The 15,083-nt window shown below is 46.0% G+C and overlaps 1 protein-coding gene and 1 non-coding gene across 10 annotated transcripts in view; one reads left to right on the forward strand and one right to left on the reverse strand.

Moving 5' to 3' along the window:
• KCNMA1 (potassium calcium-activated channel subfamily M alpha 1) overlaps nucleotides 1–15,083 on the reverse strand; it is a 748,269-nt gene that overhangs the window by 537,608 nt on the left and 195,578 nt on the right. The window lies entirely within an intron of this gene.
• TRNAC-ACA (transfer RNA cysteine (anticodon ACA)) lies at nucleotides 10,973–11,044 on the forward strand. Its single transcript has one exon. It is a non-coding gene; the product is annotated as a tRNA-Cys (tRNA).

The raw sequence follows: 15,083 nt of genomic DNA on the forward strand, positions 1-15,083 counted from the left end.
CAACCCAGAGGGACTTGTTTCATGGTGAGCACTCAAATCCCTTCAAAAGATTTGTTTCTTTTTTCAGTGAAATGCATCTCAGAGTCATAGATCTGTAGAGGTCAGGGCTTGTAAGGGACCTGAGAACCTGTGTAGGCTGGTTCCCTCCCTTTAGGAAGAAGCCTAGGGTCATAGAAGGGTAGAAGCTTCTTCAAGGAAACACAGCTTGTTCATTTAAAAGACTCAGTAGACCACCCCACGGCTAAGACACAGCACAAAAAGGGTGGCAGGCACAGGGGATCCTTGTCCCTGGAGTCCACTTCTTGACTTCCCCTCGTACCAGCTATACAACCCAGTACAAGTCACTCCACTCTATCCGGCATCAGTGTCCTTAACCGAACAACAGGCATACAAACACCTTCTTCAGAGAATATCTATGAGGATTAACTGTGATGATGAATGCAAAGTAGGTGGTGAGAGGGCAGTAAACAGTTTTATTGACTAAGTGCCAGAGCATGCACTTGTGTGACTTGGACAATGACCTGTCCAAGGTTCCACAGCTAATAGAGGGCTCATCAGGATGGGAATCCGGAGTTTTCTTGACAATAAATCTCACCTCTGCCTCTTCACCAAAGTAAAGGCCCGCTTTGTTTCTAGTCAAAACAGACTGGATACGGATAACTAAGACCCAGAGGAAATCCAAAACCTTCATTTTCAGAAAAGAAGGCAGAAATCTCTATATCATAGCCTGGTTAACTTTTATGACTCACGTGAGTAGAAAAAGGGCAAATGGAATAAAAACAAGACTGCGAACTTGATTGGGAAATAACTGAATCCCATCCAAAGGTATGGAGTTTTGACATCTGAAGGACCAATTCATCTGGTTAGGGAGGTCATGGGCTCCTCCTCTCTTCCACCTCTCCCAGCTCCTAAAAAGCAGCCCAGGGCAGTTTGGAGTGTCCCCACTTTGAGAGAGGAGCTGCTGAGAGAGAGACAGTGGAAGGGTCAAGAGGGGAAAAGTAGAAGAAGGAAGGGAGCCGGTGGCAGATTGAGCGTCAGGAAGAGGATCTGGCCCCACAGCAAAGCATCCTGCAAAGCTGGCTCTCAGGCACTCTGGTCCCGTGGTCCCCACCCACTGGCCCACAGAGCAGTGCTGCTACAATGGAGTTTGGAAGTGGAAAGCAGGAGCACAGTGTAATGTGTGTGTGCGACAGTGAAAAACATCCAACACTCCTCCCCAGGGAAGAAATATCCTTTTCTTTGACATTATGTCATCACTCCTTGGTTGGGTATTAACATGCCCTTTGAATGAAATGACAATGATGCTAGAGCTGGCATTTGACAGGTTCTTTCTTGCTTGTCAAAATAAAAAGCTGGCAGCCCTCTGAAATGCTCTATGATTTTTAAAGTTTATTGAGTACCCAATGGAAACTCTATGGACCACTTCCCTCATCTTCAGGCTACAGATGGGAAATTTAGGCCCAGAGAGGTCATAGTAACCAGGAACCCAGTGCGTATCTGTCACACCATACAGGGACAGCTTTGGGGCCAGGAAAGATAGGACCCAAGGGATGGAGATGAGGTCCCTCGGGGCTCTAACAGTTTAGCTGGAGCAGGTCCAGAGAGCAGAGGGAAGGGAATGCATCAGTATTCAGGGCTCAGGGCCACACCATGGAGTCCTGAGTTCCGAGCCTCACTCTGAGTTCTGCAGCCCTCATTGCTTCTACAGCAGGAAATGCACAGAACCTCAACAATCTCCCTAGAAACAGCGACACTGTTTCCAGGCCCCAAACTATCGTTCAAAAGGCATCTGGAAAGAAAGTATTTACCATCAGAGAGCAAGTGGGATGAATTGCTGAAGGTTGATTGAACAATGCCCTCCAAGTCAACAGACAAAAGCAACGTGGAGTAAAAAAGGTGAATGACTGGTGAGCAAAGTCCCTGGGAATGCCAAGGGAAGCGGATTCCTTTCATCCCCTTAGCTTGCAGCACTCTTCCTCAGCCATTACCACTGCACAACTTTATACCCGGGGGCACTTATTCCCCTTCTGTTTCCACAAGAGGGTAAGCTCCCACCCATCTCCACTAGAGGGTAAGCTCCAGTGGGGGGACTACCTTGGCCAAATCTGCTCCTTCCATATCCCCAAGACCCAGTCTTCAGGCCTGCCAGCTGCCCTCCCACTCCTAACTAAGCCCTCTCCCCCATCAGGTTTCTCTGGGAGGACTCAGCCCTCGTGACCTCTACAGCTATTCCCATCCCAGGAATGCCCTCTGCATTTCTCTCCACCCATCTTCATTCTGCTTCATCAAGCCCCAGGAACCCAGTGATGCCGTCTCCCGATGACAGACAGCCCTCCATGTCCTAACCCCAGGGCCCACGATCCACTCCTCTCTCTCAACACCACATGGGCCCTGGCTGGCAGCCTTAGCTGTCTTGTCATCCATGCATGTCAGAATGCCCCAATGAGCCTGAAAGATCCTTGAAGTCAAGGTCCAATTTTTAAGACATCCAGAGTATGTGGCATACAGCAAGTGATGAGCAGGTATGTACACTGAATGAGTAAACACGGCTCAAGAGGCGTTGGAAAAGCAAGCCCTTCCCTGGGCACCACCGACATCCTGGCCCAACCAGGCCAGTTTCCATGACTTGAAGCTTGAACAGGACTGCTGGCTCCCACACTGCTGTTCCTCCGAGTAGCTACATTTTCAAATACAAACACCAAATCCCAAACAAGAATAGATGTCATGGGGCTTCTGAGAGGCACATGCCTCACTAGGCACGTCAGTCAAAAAAAGATGAATGTTCTTGTTTACAAAAGGATCTGCCCCGTTCCAGGAAAATTTCCACCACAATTTAGGACCTAACCCAATACGTGCCTATAGACCTCACCGACTGAATATTTCTCCACCTCTTCCATTTGCTGAACTTGGATGGGGTTTGGCTTCAGGTCAAAAGAGCTGTTGCAATAAAGGTCACTCCCCCTGCCCCAGAGCCTTTCCCAATGGGAAACATGACCCCCATTCAGGAAACCAAGGCCCAGCAAGTCAGAGAGACCTCGGGAGGCAGAGGGATGGCCAGGTGATGAGGCATACAGATACACTCAGGACCCAGTGATGTTAACAGTGTGAGGACCCAGGCGCAGATCGCTGGGAGTCTGCAGAGAGGCCTGTCTACCTGTGCTCTGAGCTTGCACCCGTCTCGGTAGCCTGGCTGGGCTCTGAAACTCCAGCCTCCTATGCTTCTGGGTTCCCACAACCCTAGCCTGGATCTGGATTTCCAAAACAGCAGCCAAATACAAGAGTCTGGCCTGGCTGTTAATGTGAAATAATAACAATAATTCAACAGCCGGGGGAGAGGGGAGGGTTCTTCTATTTCTACTGTGTTCTGACAAATGCTTCTCCTTCTCCTTCTACTGCGAGTTAGGAATGGCCAGCACCCCAGCCCTGCAAAGCCTCCACTCTCCACTTGGCACCCCTGGACCCATCAATCTCCTCCCTGTGGCCTGGGACCCCTCCAACCCTGGATGTCGGGGAGAGGCTCAGCAGCTGTGAGAACCTTCTTTCTCAAAGAAGGTTTTTCCAAAATTATATCAGGTTTCCTTCTATCCTGGCTTGTCAGCAGGGGACTCTTTTGCCTAACATGGTTGAAGAATGTCTTAGAAACTGGTGTGATTCAGTCTGGCTTCAGATGAGGTTTTCCACCCAGACAGAGCACACGAGTGTCTGGACGTGGCGGCTCGCTACCCCCGGGGCACCCACACCCTTTCCCCGTCTCCAGACCTCGGTCAGGAGGGCATACTTGACAAAGTAGCAGGTCCAGCCCAAAGATGAAGTCAGAAATAGAGTCAACAGGAAGCCAAAGAAAAGTGTATGCAACCCACGTACTTTGCAAACACAGGGGCCTCCCTCCCCACAGAAGCCCTCCCCACCCCCCAATTTTCTGAATTTGCAAATCTAATTGCAGTGCACCCATTATAAATATTGAAGAGCTACTGGGGTGAGTGATTCAAGAACTGAAATCTCAAAAGACACATACACCATTCTCCTAGAAGACAGGGCAAAGCCTTTCAGCCTTCTCTTCCGATGGAGATTGCTTTTCGCCTTATGCCTGTTCAGATGGGTCTCCTTCCACAAACACAAACTCTAATCAGAGACAGGCCCAAGACAATTGTTAGAAAAATCAGCTTGCAAAGATGTCTGAAACCTGCACGTCAAGTTCACTAATGAATGATTACTGAACTCTTACTCTTAGCTCTGCCACATTCTCGCCTACGGACCCAGTCTCCCCTGGACCAAAAGCAGCATTCTCTCCCTCCCTTAGTGCTCCATCTACAATACTGAGGTGCGGCTGGATCAGGAGGATGCTGGGAGGAAGGTAACATGAGAGAGGGATCTTCTTTTAAATCTCAGGAGTTTCTTGTTAGAAGGATATAGACGCTGCAACGAGACAAGAGCCCTGCAGGATGGGAGCCCCTGTCTGAGTGTTGTGGCCATCACCTCAGCCACCATCCTGAGAGCCCCATGTTTCCATAACAACTGTCAGTCTGGCCCCTGGAACTCACGGAGACCAGACCTCCTTTGTGTGGGCTGCTCTGAAGAAAGGTCAGATTGTTGCCTGAATACCAAGGTTCTGTTTTTCTTCTCCTTCTGCAGCTGCTTTTCTGACTGGAAGCTGGACAGAGTTGTTACGAGCATTCCTCGGCACTGAGGCATCAGAGGTGAGAAGCCAGGTAAGGAGAAGGAACATGCGGAGAAGCTCCTGGGGACCCCGGCACCATTCTATTCCTTGACCTGGTTGGTTACATGGATTTTCTCATGATCATTCACTTTTTTGTTGCACTTTCATGTTTTATACACTTTTCTGTATTTTGTTTCATTTCACCATTTTGAAAAGACATCTAAAAATAAATCCGCCAAACTGTTTTTAAGGGGCCTATCATCATCACCCACCTTTATTAAGTAAGTTATGGTACATGACAGAAGACTCAGACTGCAAGTAACCCTGTGTCACAGCCCTGAAAACAGGACCAAGAACAAAGAAAAACCTCATTAGAAGCCCTTGCCAGTTGCATCATTTGAGAAAATATTTGCAAATGATGTGACCAATAATCAATTAATTTCCAAAACATATAAATAGCTCATACATCTCCATATCAAACAAAAAACAAAAAACAAACAAATCAATCCAAAAAATGAGCAGAAGCCTAAATAGACATTTCTCCAAAGAAGACATTCAGATGGCTGACAGGCACATGAAGAGATGCTCAACATCACTAATTATTAGAAAAATGATAAAAAACCACAATGAGATATCACTTCACACTGGTCAGAATGGCTATTATCAAAAAGTCTAAAACAATAAATGTTGGAGAGGGTGTAGAGAAAAGGGAACCCTCCTACTGTTGGTGGAAATATAAATCAGTGCAGCCACTATAAATAACTGTATAGAGGTTTCTTGAAGAAAAAAAACTTACAGTTGCCATATGATCCGGCAATTCCACTCCTGGGCATATATCCAGGAAAGATGAAAACTCCAACTCTAAAAGATACATGTGCCTCAATGTGCACACCAGTACTATTTACAACAGCCAAGACATGGGAGCAACCTAAATGTCCATTGGCAGACGAATGGATAATGAACAGGGAACATTAATCAGCCATAAAAAAGAAAGAAACAACTCCATCTGCAGCAACATGAATAGAACTAGAGATTATCATACTAACTGAAGCCAGACAGAGAAAGACAAATATGATATCACTCATATGTGGATTCTAAAAAAATATATACAAATGAACATACAAAACAGAAAAAGACTCACAGACATAGAAGACAAATTTTGGTTATCAAAGGGGAAAGAGGAGAATAAATTAGGAGTTTGGGATTAATATATATACACATTACTACACATAAAACAAATAAAAATGATCTACTGTACAGCAGAGGGAACTATGTTCAATATCTTATAATAAACCATAATGGAAAAGAATCTGAAAAAGAATAGATATACACTTGTGTATGTCTGTATAACTAAATCACTTTGCTAAACACCTGAAACTAATCCATGCATGCTCAGTCATGTCCAGCTCTTTGCCACCCCATAGATTGCAGCCCACCAGGTTCCTCTGTCCATGGCATTTTCCAGGCAAGAATACTAGAGTGGGTTGCCATTTCCTTCTCCAGGGGATCTTTCTGACCCAGGGATCAAACCTGCACCTCTTGCATCTCCTGCATTGGCAGGCAGATTCTTTACCACTGAGCCACCTGGGAAGCCCCTGAAACAAATATAGCATCATAAACCAACCACACTTCAATAAAAAGCTATTTGTTTTGGGGAAAAAAAAAAAAAAACCTCACAGTTTTGAGGGGCAGGCATCACCCAGAAGAAGAATGTCAAAGCAGAGGTCAGACACAGACACAGCCATGGGATGCATGGGCTAGGAACCCCAGAGGACTTGATAACACAACAGTCTCCTGTTGGATAAAGAGGCTGAGCCTATAAACAAGGTGATGGGGAGAGGGTGTGTTTTATTGCTTATACTTGCCTCAGGAGGTCATGAAATGAGGTAGGCAGGGCCCCTGGCCATCGGAGAAAGAGAGTCTTCTCTTGCCCTGCGAATTTACTCCTGAGAGTTGCTCATGGTCTCAGCACAGCCATTAAGGTGGCAAGAACATTAAATCAATCAGAAGACTAGGTCAAGTCCCATGCCAGATCAGGAGCCTCAGGATCACCTCTTCACCTTCTATAAGCTTCCACTCATCACTCATTCCAGCCACACTGCTTCCTGAGCACTTCGCTGTATACATACCTCACACTGTCACAAGTCCATTGTTTTGCTCCTGTTGGACTAATTACATTTCTGCTCCTTTCCAAATGCAGGACATAATTCAAAACTGTTTAAAGGCACCTCCACCATGAAGCCTCTCCAGATCTCTTAATAAGAATTAACACCTCTCAATGATATTCATTCAACCCTTACTCTCTGTCCCCTCACAGTATTATTTGTTCCTCTGGTTATCAGCCCTCGATATGTTCAAGCATCCATCATCCCTTCCAATTAAGAATCCTGAGGTCAGAAACCTGACATATTAATTTTCAAATCTATAGAATATATATAGGGGCACACACCTGGTGGCTCAGAAAGTAAATAATCTGCCTACACTGCAGCTGACCCAGGTTTGATCCTTGGGTCAGGAAGATCCCCTGGAGAAGGGAATGGCAACCCATTCCAGCAGTCTTGCCTGAGAAATCCCACCGACAGAGCAGTCTTGCAACAGTCCATGGGATTGCAAAGAGTTGGACATGACTGAGCAACTAACACTTTCACTTTCACAGAATATATGTATATTCTGTGAAATATATATTATACATTCTTTAGAATGTACTCTATAAAATACATTTACTATAAATTCTTATATCTATACAATATAAATACATATTCTGGACAAGTACATACCTACATCTGTAAATATCAATATATAACAAGAATATGTATATTCTTATTATTATATCTATAAAAACTTATATTCTAAATAAAGATAAATATACCTCTACATCTAGCACTGTGCCTCATGGATATGTAGTAGGTGTGCAGCAAGCAATCAGTGCTCGTTACTAAGTCCGGGTCTAAGAGGATGCAGGCCCATCGTGTAGAAGGCCATCACACAGCACACAGGTCCAGCACGAGGGCGGTGAGTCTCATAGAAAGCCTCTGCATCTCAAATCACTCATTTCCCTCTACCCACACCCTCTGTCCCCAGACTGACTGCTAGGCTTCATAATTAATAATAAGGTATCTGCTTTTGCTCCAGTGCCCCATCCATCCTCCACACTAAGACAGGGAGATCTCACAAAGTTTACCTCACTCCTATCATCCCTGTTCTTAGACTCTTCCATGACTCCCCACTGCTCTCAGGGTCAAGTTCAGCATCCTCAGCATGGCCTTCAGGGATGCTCTTGGATGTCTGGGTTTGGCCTTATATCTGATCACATATGAAACCACTCTCAGCCTCACCTTTCTTATTCTCCAGCCATACTGGACTTTCTTCCCTTCCTTCCATGAGTGGGTCTCCTTTATGACTCATGGATTTGCATGTACCATTCCCTGAAACAACCTTCTCCACCCAGTCATATTCCAGTCTTCCCACTCAGACTTAAGCTCTCTCTCCAGCAAGCCTTCCCTAATGGCCCCTCCACCTCCACTGAATGAGGAAAGCTCTTTAACCATGTGGAGCATTCACTCCTCCTCCAGAGCACTCAAGGCATCCACAAATACTTGCTCACAGCCTCTTTGCTTCCATAGAGCAGGAGTTGGCAAACTGTAAAGGGTCCGTTAGTGAATATTTTAGGCTCTGGATGTTTGGGTGCTCAGTCTTGTTTGACTCTCTGCTACCCCATGGACTGTAGCCTGCCAGGCTCCTCTATCCATGGGATTTCCCAGGCAAGAATACTGCAGTGGGTTGCCATTTCCTTCTCCAGGGGGTCTTCCCAACTCAGGGATTGAACCCGTGTCTACTGAATCTTCTACATTGGCAAGCGGATTCCTTACCACTACCACCACCTGGGAAGCCCTACTTTAGGCTCTGCAGGAGCCTAAAATCTCTTTGGCAACTACTCAACTCTGTCATCATCAGAACAAAAGTGGTCAGGGATAAAATGTAAACATACAAGAGTGGTTGTGTTCCAATCTAATTTTATTTATGGACACTGAAATTTGAATTTCATAGAATTTTCACATTTCATAAAATATCCTTTATTAAAAATTTTTTTATCTCTTAAAAAAAAATGAAAAAACCCTTCTGAGCTAGCAGGCCATTAAAAAAAAAAATAACAGATGGCAGGGCAGACTTGGCCCACAGCCTGAAGTCTGCCAGCCCCGGCACAAGTGCTCAGTTCCATGGAAAGAGAAACTACGTCTTCACTGCTCTATTGCCCCAACACAGGGCCTGGTTCTTAGAAGATGATTCATAAAAAGTTTGCTGAATGCCTTCATATGTGGACTAGAGCAGTGCTTCCCAGTGCGTACTCTACAAAATTCCAGTCCATTGGGGTACTCCATACAGAAGGAGTTCTTTTATCAATGAAATTTGAAAATGCTACTGTTTCCCTTCCTGGAAATTTTCAATGTTCAGTGCATAAAGCATATCAAAAGCTCAGAGCTAGTCACAGAACTTGTTTGACTTAGACCAAAGAACTATATACTTTTTTTAATAAAAGATTTTTTGATTTTTTTTTTTAAATTTATGACTGTGCTAGGTCCTCATTGCTGCACATGGGCTTTCTCTAGTTGAGGCAAGTAGGGGCTACTCTCTAGTCATGGTGTGCGGGCTTCTCATTGTGGTAGTTTCTCTAGTTGTAGAGCACAGACTCTAGGCTCGTGGGCTTAGAAGTTGCAGCTTGCTGGCTTAGTTGCTCCATGGCACATGGGATCTTCCGGGACCAGGGATCAAACCTGTGTCTCCTGCATGGGCAGCCAGATTCTCAACCACTGAACCACCAGGGACATCCCAATGTAGTCCATTTTAAAAGTCTTTATTGAATGCATTACAATATCACTTCTGTTTTATGTTTTGGTTTTTTGACCCCAAGGCATGTGGGATCTTAGCTTCCCAACCAGGGACCAAATCCACATGCCCCACACTGCAAGGCAAAGTCTTAACCACTAGACCACTAGGGAAGTTCCAGAACTATTACTATCTATTTTAACCCAAAACATCTACCAGCATCAACAGGCAACCCCATCTGAAGGCATTACAGTAAGAACAAAAGGCAAGCATGTAGAAGAATAACCCTTGAACTGTAGTATCAGAACCACCCAACAGAGGTGGCTGAGCCCCACCCTAGAGCTTCTGGTTCAGTAAGTCTGCAGTGGGGCCTAACAACTGACATTTCTCACAAGTTCTCAGCTGATGTAGATGCTGCTAGTCTGGAGACCCCATCTAGGGAAACACAGATCTGGGAAAAAGGACATTCAGAGCTTAAGTCCTCTACCTGCGGTTTCCTCCTCCTTCCAGGAACCTGATTCCCAGGAGAACCCCAGCTTGTTTACTTCTTCACACTGGCAGAAGAAAGCCTGATCCATCTCTCCAGTGTTCAGGCAAGGCATCTATACATAATGGGTTGCACTGCATTCCCCACCAAATATGTTTATGTCCTAAACCCCAGTACCTGTGACCATGACTTTATTTGGAAATAAGGTCTTTGGAGATATAACCAAGTAAGCCCATAATTCAATATCATGTGCATCCTTATGAAAGGAGGAGAGAGTAAAACAGGGGAGAGCAGGCCCTGAGAAGACAGACACAGGAAGGAGGCCACACGAGGACAGAGGCAGAGACTGGTGTGTTGCAGCAGCAAGCCAGGGAATGCCAAGGATGGACGACCACCCTGGAAGCTAGAGAGAGTGAGGGCGGATCCCCCTCTGCAGGTTTCAGGAATACAGACCTGCAAATCCTTGATTCTGAACTTCTGGTTTCCAGAACTATGAAAAAGTTAATTTCTATTTATTTAAGTCATCCAGTTTATAGCACTTTTTCCTCTAACTAGGGTATTTCTCACTATTACAGATACCACCACCCTTCCCACACAAAACTCAGGTGAAGCTCCGGCCAAGCCCTAACCTTGGTGACTGTCCATGTGAACTTCAAGGAAATGATGGGCCTCTGCTGACTGATCCTTTTGTCATCTCTGCATCACTGCTAGCAAGGCAGTAGTTTGAGCTGGGGTCTCTCTTTGGAAATTAGATTATCTAATTAGTATGAAGTTTTGTTGGATTCCTGCCCCAGGACTGGTTTTGGCCAAAAGTATGTGATTGTTTTCTAGCCTAAAAAAAAAAGAGAGTCAATGAATAAATTAAGGAGACTTGGCTTTGCCCACGCTTGCTCGACTGGTCCCGTTTCTCACTGGAAGACACTCACAACGGGCTTCTCACTAACAAATAAAGAGTTTCTTCTCCCTCAGATCTGAGCTAGAAATGACTTCTCTAATTGAGGGCTTCCCTGGTGGCTCAGATGGTAAAGCATCTGCCTACAATGTGGGAGACCCAGGTTCGATCCCTGGCTTGGGAAGATCCCCTGGAGAAGGAAATGGCAACCCACTCCAGTACTCTTGCGTGGAAAATCCCAGCGATGGAGGAGACTGGTAGGCTACAGTCCATGGGGTCACAAAGAGTTGGACACAACTGAACAACTTCATTTTCACTTTCAATCGACACAGAAACATCCAAGCAGCAGATATTTTCACAGTCTGAGCACCTTGGTTTTTAGTCACAAATTATACCCCTCTTGTTTCTGAAAAATAAGGGGTATAATTTTTATTCTGAAAAGAGGCAGACACTGTTGTGTGCCCGATACCTTAGGACGGCTCCAAGAGGGAATGTGGACACAGCGTGTCACTGTTGATGAAGAGAAAGGGGACACCAGGGGATAGGGACTCTGTATTCTCAAGCTCAGAGACCACAGAATAAAAATGAAAACCAACCAAATGCCTTCCTTGCCTCTCCAGTCCACGCTAACCCAGGGTTGCCTGCTCACAGAATCAGTGTGAACTTGGAAACCTTCAGATATTTTACAGGTAGGTCAAAGCCATGTTTTCTGCTGCAGCAGGTCAGATTTTCAGGATGCTGTCCCCCACCCCAAGGCCCTTGAAAACACAAGAGAGGAGTCTGATTCTCTGAGACGGGCAGAATCCCTCCTCTCCCCAAACCTGGGAGTTAAGTGTTCCTTCCATCAACCCTCCCAAGGCCAGCATCTAACTTCAAATGCCCAGTCAGCCCATGAACAGCATGTGAGCCTCTGCCTGGAGAGTGGACTTTGGGAACATCAACATCTCAGCTTCTGACTTAAGAGTCGAGAATTAATCTAGCCAGAGGAATGGCATGCTGTCACAGAGGACAAACAGTCCCGGCTTTGCAGATCTGCCTCATCTTTTGTTTGCTTTGTTTTATAATCTAAACTTGCCGTACAAACTGCAGCAGGTTATTTAACCCTTCGAAAACTCAAGCTCCTGAGCTGTAAGATAAAAATGATAAGAAACGCTTGGCAATGGGGTTGTAATCATTCTCATCCTCACAGCTAGTATTAATATCGCCCATTCTACGGATGAGGACCAGGGGCACAGAGAAGTCAATTCACTTGCCCATGGTCACACAGCCAGTAAGCAGCCAAGCGGAGCTCGGACAGGCTGTCAGTGGGCAGGTGCACTCATTACAGGGATCTTCTGTATCTCCATAAGGGGTTAGAAATGAAGGCCAATATTCATTTATTCATTCAACAATTTACCTTTGCAACACTCACAGAAGGAATGCTCACAGGAGGTTCTCAGACAGTAAAAACAGCCTCTACTTGCAGGGTGTAAGAATTAATAAGGATGTATATTAATAATATATCAACACATATTTATTAATAATACATATTAGTTAATAATATATATTCTTCTTATGTGTTTATATATTTTATAGTATGCTCAGTCGCTCAGTTATGTCAGACTCTTTGAGACTCCATGGACTGCAGCCCACCAGGCTCCTCTGTCCATGGAATTTTCCATGCAAGAATACTGGAGTGAGATGCCATAAATACATCTTTATATTTATTTAGACTACATATTCTATAGTGATAGATATAGATCTATATATAGCAGTATGTCTAGTGAATATGCAGCAGGTGTGCAGCAAGCAGTCAAAGCTCATTAATAAGTCAGGGATCAAAAGGACGCGGGCCTGGCACCCTGGTGGGGCAGGCGGCTGCCCTCCAGCTTTGCCCAGGTGGCAGGACTTCTGCTGAGAACATAACTGAGACCCTGGGTTTCCTGGAGCTGAGCCAGGTAACCACGCACCCTAATGATTCCAGCCCTTCTCGGGGACCTTCCTCCAAAGGCAAGAGAGCCTTTAAAAATGCATGGGTCTCTGCTGGGCCACGCTTTCTGTTTGGAAGTCTCTTCAGTCCAGCACTTCAAAGAGGAGCTGCGTCTGCCACGGGCTCCCAGCCCAGGCAGGGCCTTGCATCTCAGACTGAGAGAGGATGAGCCAGGTGTAGGGTACAGCAGGCTGCTGATACCTCTCAGACCCCAGCACAGCCCCCAGCAAGGCCGTCTGGGGGTTCCAGCAGCTTCGAGAGCCATCGGGAAGCTGGGTCTCCCCGTCGCTGTGTGAGTCACCCCTCAGGGAGGGCTGGGGCACTTCACAGAGCCAGCGAGCTTCAGAAGCCTCCCTTTGCCCAGTGGAGAGAACAGTACCCTTTTCTCTGGGCCAGGAAAGGACCAGACCAGCCACATCTTCAAAGAAAGCAGAGGCGGCAGGCCAAGGACAGGATGCACCCTCTGGTTCAAGAGCACAGGTCTCAGAGCCAGACCCATCAGGGGCTGGGGCCTGGCTTGGCCCCTCTTTAAGCACGCCACATCGCCATCTGAGAAATGGACATAAGAAGCCCCACATCCCTGGACAGAAGGACATACACAGGAGACTCTGCACAGTGTCTAGAATATTTTTATGATGAGAAAACAGTAGTTATGGATGATCACGATGGGAAGATGACGGACTTGGTGATGGAGACGGAAGCCTGGCGTGCCTCAGTCCATGGGGTCGCAAAGAGTCGGACACGGCTGAGCGACTGAACTGAATGATGGGAAGAAGAATATTAGAAAAATAATCATCCAGGCCTGCTCTAAGTCTTGCCTTGGTAAAGCTTCCTGTTAGGCACTCAGATAAAGCTCATATGCTCACCTTTATGTAACAAGTGTCAGCCACTCAATCATGTCCAACTCTTTGCAACCCCATGGACTGTATCCCTCCAGGTTCCTCTGTCTGTGGGATTGTTCAGGCAAGAATACTGGAGTGGGTTGCCATTCCCTTCTCCAAGGGATCTTCCCAAGTCAGGGATCAAACCTGAGTCTCCCACATTACAGGCAGATTCTTTACCATCTGAGCCACCAGATATAACAAACACACACATATATATATGGTGGCCCTGGGCCAGGCATTGTTATGAGCATTCTGTAAATACTAACTCAATCCTCATAATAACTTCACACAGTGTGTAGCGTTCTTATGCCCATTTTACAGATGAGAAAACTAAGGCACAGAGAGATTAGGTTACCTACCCAAAGCTGTGAACTATAAGAGAGAGAATTGAGGTAGGATTTAAACCTAGGCAGGCTGCCCTGGAGTTCATGCTCTTACCCAGAGCTACATTGCACTGCTCCATCATTATTCTTGTAGACACTGCCTATTACATCCTCTCACCTTGCTGGGTAGAGATGCTCTCTTGGACTGGAAAGGAAGAACTCAAAGTCAGCAGGGACCTCCTCTCTAACATCATGAAGCCCCCAAAACACCAACAAAGCCCAGTTCAGAGTGGACTCTCAGCCAACCCTTGCCGACTGACCTGCCAAGACCCACTGTGTCCTTTTTCCCCTTCAACCCACCTACCAAGCAGAGATTCAAAGAGCACACACAGCATGCCTGTCTCTGTGGCTGGCGGCCTGCCCAACTCCCCTCCTGGGTGGTGCTTTCAAATTTGTAACCTTCACCTGCAGTAAGAAATTTATTTTCCATTGTGACTCATACACATCTAGTATATAAGTAACTGCAACAAAGGGCTCATGAAACAACATCTAACCTTATTACACGGGATGTACTTTCATATCTTTTTTGTTGTTGTTGTTGTTTGCATTGGTTGTGACTCACTAAATTGATTTTATGATCCACTTATGGGTTGTAGCCATGGCCTGAAAAATTCGTCTTAGGTTATTTCAGGTCTAACATATGAACATGCAATTTTTGAGCACACAACAATCCTTCCTGAAGCTCGAAAGCCCTGTCTACTGCATGTGAGCAGCATGGTACTGTCACACTCTGGGCGGTCACTCTGATGCTCCCCAGAGCCCTGAGCCTGTCTGGAGCACTGAGGCTGTGGAGACTGGGTATGAGCTAGGAGCTAAGGACCTGAATTCAAATCAGCACTCGTGGGAGGCACAGAATTAAGAGCATGGCTTCAGGGTGTGCTGGAAAAATGAGTTGAGGTCTGGTCACAACTTGGGTGGTTCTTAACCTCCCATAAGCATCAGTTTCCTCACCTGGAAATGGAGGTTGTTAATGTCCACTGCAGAGGG

This window comes from Muntiacus reevesi, chromosome 2 (assembly GCF_963930625.1).
Source record: "Muntiacus reevesi chromosome 2, mMunRee1.1, whole genome shotgun sequence".
Classification (NCBI taxonomy): Eukaryota; Metazoa; Chordata; class Mammalia; order Artiodactyla; family Cervidae; genus Muntiacus; species Muntiacus reevesi.